Below are 7,899 nucleotides of genomic sequence, written 5' to 3'. Positions count from 1 at the left end.
TTGTCATAACATTCAATTACGCACAATATTTTAGAAATGGGATTATTACATCATCCAAAGTGTGAAAGGAATACTTGGTTAATTTTATTGTAATTAATCTATGCAAAGGTAATTTTAAAATCCTGGATGGTGCTAGGTTCCAAACTTCAGTCTGTTCCAGAATTACTTGTGCCATTTCTTTAAAACATAGTGGAACATGGGTACCCCGACTGCCTGTTCTGATTCAGAATGCCTGGAGTGAGGCCCAGTCATCTTTTATTTTCTTTTTCTTTTTTACTTTGTCAACAAAACACACAATTCTGATGCAGTATAAAGTTTGAGAATTATTTATATAGGGTATAGGTGATTGAGAAAGAGCAATAAGGTAGGAGAGTGATGAATCATAGAAACAAAAAAGTGTTTCAAAAAGGTGAGTGGACGTTTGAGAGATAGTGAAGAGATACAGAGAAGTAGCCATTGAACTTGGCAACATGGAGGTCATAGGATTTTTGACAGAAGCAGCTTCAGAGAAATGGGGGTGTCTGAATGTGTTTGGCATTAGATGGAGAGGAAAATAAGGGGAGTCATAGGAGCCAGAGTGACACTAGACAAAAAATCCTATATAATAAAAGGGTAATATGCAAATTGACCTTAACAGCAGAACAACTGGGAATGACTGGTCACTATGACACACACTGACCAACAGGGGGCAGGCACTCAATGCAGGAGCTGTCCCCTGCTCTCACGGGGGGAGCTCTGCTCAGCCACAAGCCAGGCTGACGGCTGCCAGTACAGCGGAGGTGGCAGGAGCCTCTTCTGCCTCATCAGCAGTGCTAAGGATGTCCGACTGCAGCTTAGGCCTGCTCCCCGCTGGCAAGTGGACATCCCCCGAGGGCTGCCGGGCTGCCAGAGGGCTGTCTGACTGCCAGCTTGTGAGAGATCCCAGACTGTGAGAGGGCACAGGCCGGGCTGAGGGACGCCCCCGAGTGCACAAATTTTTGTGCACCGGGCCTCTAGTGTATCTATCTATATCTATATATCCATATATCTATATATCTATATATCTATCTATATATCTATATCTATATATATATATATATATATATTTGAGAAGTTGAGTTGTTGAAAAAGGCAGAAAAATAGGGTTGAAATAGAGAAAGGGGGAGGTGTTGGATCAGGGAGAATATTTTAAAATTTATATTTATTTTTCAACTGACATACAATATTATTTTTAGTTTCAGGTATACAACCTAGTAAATTAGACATAATTTACCACATGATCACCCCAATAAACCCATCTGACAATCACACATAGTTATTACATTATGATTTACTGTGCTTCCTATGTTGAATTTACATCCCATAACTTTTTTGTTTTCATTGTTTAATCAAATAATTTTAATTAACAGTAAGCAGCAAAAGTGCCATTACATGAAAAGCCTCATATTTTACATGTTTAAATTGTTCACTGTCTTTACTTGTAAGGTGTTGAAGGTGGGACCCACTCCTGAATCTTCTTTCTAGTGGTGGAATAAGGTACATATTGCTCTGAAGTGCCACTCAGGTTGAATTTATGGTTTGTCCAAATGAATTTATGAGCAGTAGGTGGTTTTGTTGTTGGAGGATCATCAGTCATACAGTGAAGCCAAAGGTGCCATTCAGGGGGCACCATGCTTCCATCCACATCCCGGAATGTATTTCTGCCATTCATTTCAGTAGTATACATAACCCATCGGTGACGGCCAAAAAACTGCTTGTTGTCTTCATAGTACTTGTTTCCATATTTGTCTTACCCCACTAATGTACCAACCCTCACATCATTTGCCCTGAGGAGCATTCGCAGCCAGCCTTCAGTCAGTTGTGGCTGCTGACCTGCTGCAGTCCTCGCCTCAGGACCTGCGGGAACTCCATCTTGCCCCGCAGGCCTGGCCTTCTGGGTGCGCTGCTCAAAATGCGACCGGGGGAAGCCTCCCATAACTTTTTATAACTGCCAATTTGTACTTTTTAATTGGTGCTGGGGTACAACCCCAGCGGGTCCAGGGATCCCCAAAGGTGTGGACGGAGTCGGTGAAGAAGGAATGACACGGAGACAGTGTTCAGTTGATCAGCAGCCTAGCCAGGATCTCTAGCCGGGATCTCCAGCCAAGTTCTGGTCTGGATCTCCAGCGAAGTTCTGGTCTGGATCTCCAGCGAAGTTCTGGTTAGGATCTCCAGCCAGGTTCTGTGTCCATGTTCTCTTGCTAGGTTCTCCAGCCAGGTTCTGTCCAGGTTCTCCAGCTAGGTTCAGTTACCAGGTTCTAGTCACGTTCTCTTGCCAATTTCTGTAGTCAGGTTCAGCCCAGGATCTTTTGCCATGTTCTCTCGCTAGGTTCTGTCTCTAGGTTCTGTGTAGGTTCTGTGTCTAGGTTCTGAGTGTAGGTTCTGTCTTCTAAGTTCTGTCTTGTTACATCTGTATTTATACCAGTTGATTCCAATCCTATCAATCTCTATTCCAAAGGTTAGGGCGTTTCTTATCTCCATTCCAGGGAGTAAGATTATGTAGCTTAAGCATGATTGTTCATAGTTAAAGTGATTAATTACCCACCTGGCACTTAGTTAAGAGGTTTTATTCCCTCCCTAACTTCAGGGGAAAATCCCTACCTGGGGAAACAACCTTTCTCAGAGACCTTGGTTAAAACACATAGTGCCAAGAAGGTGAGCAAACATATTAAGAACAGTATGCCATATATGCCAGGTCCCTTGAAACAGCAAGGATGGACCGGCTCCCGGCAAATTGGGTCAGGGAGAATTCGAGATTTTGTTTTTATTTTTCTTTTTTATGAAAGTAATGTACTAGAGAATTCACTGGTATATTTACTCACTAACAATATAAACCACAAGAGAGCAGGACCTCTGTTGTGTTTATAACAGAGTGACTAAGACCCAGGGCTCAGCAGAAATAAGCCCATGCATACACAGTCAGCTAATACTTGACAAGGAAGGGAGCCAGGAATACTCAATGGGGAGAGGATAGTCTCGTCAATAAATGGCATTGGGAAACTGGATACTTACATGCAAAAGAATGAAACTGGGCTCCTATTTTACACTACTCACAAAAAATAATTCAAGATGAATTAAAATACTTAAACGTAAGACATGAAATTGTAAAATTCCCAGAAGAAAACATAAGGAAAAACTCCCAGACGTTGGTCTTGGCAATGATTTTATGGATATGATACCAAAGTGGAAATAAACAAATGGGACTACATCAAATGTGAGAGCGTCTGTACAGCAAAAGAAACAATCCAAAAATATGAAAAGGCAGCCTAGGAATGGGAGAAATATTTGTAAACCATATACCTGATAAGGGGTTAAGGTCCAAAATATATAAGGAACTCACATATCTCAGTAGCCCTCCCCGCAAAAAATATCTGATTTAAAAAAATAGGCAAAGGACTTAGACAGTTCTTGAATTTTTCCAAAGAGACATTCAAACGGCCAACAAGCCTCAGGCCTATAACTTCTTTAGTGAAAGGTTGCAAGCCAGCCCTGTCCATTGTTCTTGTGTTCTAGGTTACACACCTTTTAAATGTAATACCTTTAAAAACTAATGCCCCTTCAAGGGAGTATTAAACCTCAAGAGAGTACAAAATCTTAACTCTCCTGTAATTCAATCCCCACCATGCTTTCTCCAATCTTCCTTCCTTTCCCTCCTTAATTTCAAATGCATAAAAGAAACTGCAAAACTGTTATTCTCTGGAGCATTTGAGATCTTGGTCCTTGGCATATGTCATCAATTTGGCCCAAATAAACGCTTATAAAAATTCTCTACAAGTTTGGACGTTTCTTACATGACACACCATTTCCCCTATAAGTTATTCTAATGTTTTTCTTTTATTACACTGCAATGAACATCCTTGTACCTGTCCCTGAGGATTTGTGTGTTTCCATAAAAAAGAGTCGTACAAGTTGAATGTGGGGTCATGTGAAATGTGCATTGTTTTAAATGTTCACCTGCTTTGCCCAAGCCGGTTTGGCTCAGTGGATAGAGCACCAGCTTGCAGACCTAAGGGTCCTGGGTTCCATTTCGGTCAAGGGCACCTACCTTAGTTGCAGGCTCCTCCCCAGCCCGGGCCCTGGTCAGGGTGCGTTCAGGAGGCAACCAATCAATGTGTTTCTCTCACATCGATGTTTTTCTTGGTCTTTCCCTCTCTCTTCCACTCTCTCTAAAAGAACAATGGAAAATAAATAAGTTCATCTGAAAAATAAAATTAAAAAAATTCATCTGCTTTGTCTGGCTGCCCTGAACCTTTTGGTGATGGAAGTGCAGGGGACTGCAGCCAAGGAGGGCCAAGATTCAGCATCAGAATCAGGACTGCCCAGGGTTTTTGATTTGTAAGGAGAGGGGTCTCTGGTGACCTCAGTGGGTGGGGAGTCTGTAGAGGGGTCAGGCACAAGGCGCAGGAAGGTAACCTGCAGGTGATGTGATGGATTCAGCCAGTGTAGCCCCTTCTCTCAGTAACAGTCCGCTTAGATCGGGGACCGTTATTCACAGATAGGGTGCCCTGCACACTGTAGCTGCTTCTACCCGTGACAAATAAGCAGTCACTGCTATTTATTTAGAAATGAAAGTTGGGTTTGGGATGAGAGGACTCTGAAGAAAGAGTGAGGAGATCTGAGAGGTCCGGGAGTGAAGAAGAAACACAAAAGGTACAGAGATCTGCGTCACAGAGAATTATGACTTGGTCCACATGGATTCATGAATGTTTTTCTTTCCCTTTAACGACTAAAATCTGAGTTGTTTTCCTATGTTATGCGTGAAATCAGAAGTTAATAAACATGTTTGGAGGCGGAGTTGTTTCACTTAGAGGCAGTATACAGATAAGAAATTATTTCCTCAAGGCAAAGACTTATAAACTGATAAAAGCAGAACAAACAATCTCTCATCTTAAAAATATGCATGTGTTGAAATAATCCACTTTTGCAATGAGGTAAGAGTACACACCCAGGTAGCGAGGGTTAAATAGAAAGATGGATGATAAAGGGGAGCAAGGAAACTATCATTTAAAAAAAAAAAAAAAAAAAAAAAGTCTGATTGTCTGGAAGGATATGAAAACAGCCTTGTGTCTTGCTTTGTGGAATTCATGCTTCCTGTAGGTAAATTACGAATTCTTTCTGAAACCTTTCCTCCCCCTACTCCCCCCCACCACCACCCTCCCCCACCCCCACCCCCGGATGCATGCAAGCAAATGCTTTGGGCTTATGGTTTCAGGGCTTCCCTCCACTTCTCGCTCATGATCTGGGTCTCCACGGCGCACTCCACACACCAGGCCCACCTCTAGGAAGTCTCCGGGCCTGGACAGAACTTCTTGGATCAAAACTGCGGGGTTTCTATGCAGTTAGAAAATCCCACAAATCCTTCTGTTGGTTAACTGACAATGATGTAACCATATACTTAGTACTAAGAACAGCAGCCGCTACTGCTTCAGTACTTGTTGCTTTGTGCCCAGCATAAATGCTTTCTATAGAAACTCATTCAATCTTTGTAACAGGAAGGGGGAGGTTGGCTGAGTCATCGCCCAGGGTCACACCAGTAATAAGTGACAAAGCTGGAAATGATCCCAAGTACTCTGTCCCTACCTACCAGCACTTCATTCTAATCCAGTGGTTCTCAACCTTCCTAACGCCGCGGCCCATTAATACGGTTCCTCATGTGGTGGTGACCCCCAATTTCATTGTTACAAATTGAACATAATTAAAGCATAGTGATTAATCACAAAAACAATATGTAATTATATATGTGTCTTCCGGTGGTCTTAGGCGACCCCTGTGAAAGGGTCGTTCGACCCCCAAAGGGGTCGCGACCCACAGGTTGAGAACCGCTGTTCTAATCGATATACTCACCACACACAAGAATCAAATCATAAACAATCACGTTGCCACCAGCCAGAACTGACAATTACCATTCATTCCAATTTGCTTTACAACATTTCCTTTTTAAAACTGCTACACACATAAACAACTCTGTCCTCAAGGATCCACTGCCACCACCCAGCCTTCCTTCTTTTCTAAAGAGGCAATCACAGTGTCAAAGTTAATTCCTATTCTTCCAGTCTGATCTATAGTGATACCATAGACAGTGTCAGGTCACACGGTGCCCTGTCTGTTTCAACCCATGACACTGAAACCCATCTTTTTTCTGAACCACAGACTGTGACAAGGCCCACCCTGAGGTGCAAGGGCTGCGTGTGGAGAGCAGGTTCTAAGGTTGAGGCCAGGGTGTGTGGAAGGTTGTTCAGGTGGACAGGGGAGAAGCACGAAGATCTTCTACAGAAGTTTAAAGAGCTGGACTTCTGTCTCTGCCCCCCAACACTGCCCCTCATAGAGCCCCCCACCCCTCTCGGAAGACAGCAACTCCATCCAGGAGCTCAAGGCACAGTTTGTAATGTGATCTTTGGCTTTTTTCAAGTCTTGTAGATCAGCTCAGGGATGTTTGTTCGCTGATGATGTCTAGAACAGGATCTAGCTCATGACAGGCGCTCAGTAAATAATTGTTTGGAAGCTGGAGATGGCAAAAGTAGACAAGGGGACAGAGGGGAAAGCCCAAGGCTACAAGGCAGATAGCTGGGTTCAGCAGGTTCTAGCTGTGTGGCCAAGGGCACAGTGTTTAACGTTTGGGGCCTGGACAGGGGGCTCCATCATGGTTCACTGGGTGGGGCAACCTTTTTGACCAGGCAGTTCTGCCTAGAATACACCCTGCCCCATCTCTTGCCAAGGCCATGCTAAGCAGTCTCCACTCCCTGATCCCTTCTGGGACTCCAGTCCTGAGGACTTGAGATTCACAGCCTTGATAGGCTCCTTGTGGTTAGTCACACACATTTAGAAGAAGTAAAGAGAGAGAGGGCTGAGGATGGGAATTCCTACTAACTCGTGACTAACACAGCAGAGGGAAAGTTATGGGAAAAACCCCAAGCTATCATGTGCCAGGACACATATTGCACATACCTCAGGCCTCTCACTCAAGCTCCTCAACAGCTTCGGCAAACATTTGCTATGTGTCAGACACTGTTGAGGGGTCAGGCACAGGAAGGTCGTCCATGCTAAGGAAATGTCAATGAACAAAACAAAGATCTCTGCCTTCCAGAGCTTACAGTTTAGCGGGAGAGCCAGCCAATCAATGTAGTGATGAGTACACTGTACTGTTTATAAGGAGATAGTGCTATGGAACTTTTATTCTGTAACTAGAGACCCGGGTTCACAAATTTGTGCATGGGTGAGGTCCCTCGGGGTGGCCTGCAGGGATTAGGCTGAAACCCGCAGTCAAACACCTCCTGCAGCTCCTACCTGCCACTCTCACTCATCCTGGCCCCACTGCACCTGCTATGGGCTCGCACCCAAGCAGTCCCAATCAGGAGATCAGTCCCTGCATCTGGTACCGTCCCAAGGGGAGTGGGCTGTGGGATAGGGATGAAACCAGCTCTCTGACATCCCCTGAAGGGTCCCAGATTGTAAGAGGGCGCAGGCCAGGCTGAGGGACCCCATCAGTGCATGATCAGGGCTGGCGAGGGACCAGGGGAGGGCTCCAGGGTGTGTCAGGCCCATCTCACTCAGTCCGGATGGGCCAGACCCCAGCTAACCTAACGGTCAAGGTGCCTGCCCCCTGGTCGTCAGTGCATGTCATAGTAACTGGTTGACCAGTCAACTGTCTGCCCACTGGTGGGGGATATGTCAATGAGCAAAACAAAGATCTCTGCCTTCCAGAGCTTACAGTTTAGCAGGAGAGCCAACCAATTAATGCAGTGATGAGTACACTGTACTGGTTATAAGGAGACTAGTAGACCGGTGCACGAAATTCATGCATATTGAAAGGGAATTAATTAGCAGAAATATTTTAATATTGCTATTTGCCCTTTTGCTATAATAGAAGTGTGAGAGATGAAA

At 44.4% G+C, this 7,899-nt stretch overlaps 1 pseudogene across 1 annotated transcript; it reads right to left on the bottom strand.

The window, feature by feature from the left end:
- Nucleotides 1–1,375: 1,375 nt before the first annotated feature.
- On the bottom strand, nt 1,376–1,890 carry LOC308528372 (NADH dehydrogenase [ubiquinone] 1 alpha subcomplex subunit 12-like; annotated as a pseudogene). Its single transcript has one exon. The product of its transcript is annotated as an NADH dehydrogenase [ubiquinone] 1 alpha subcomplex subunit 12-like (transcript).
- Nucleotides 1,891–7,899: the final 6,009 nt, after the last annotated feature.

This window comes from Myotis nattereri (assembly GCF_964212035.1).
Source record: "Myotis nattereri genome assembly, chromosome: 12".
In the NCBI taxonomy this organism is placed as follows: Eukaryota; Metazoa; Chordata; class Mammalia; order Chiroptera; family Vespertilionidae; genus Myotis; species Myotis nattereri.
This window is presented reverse-complemented; position numbering and strand designations above follow the sequence as displayed.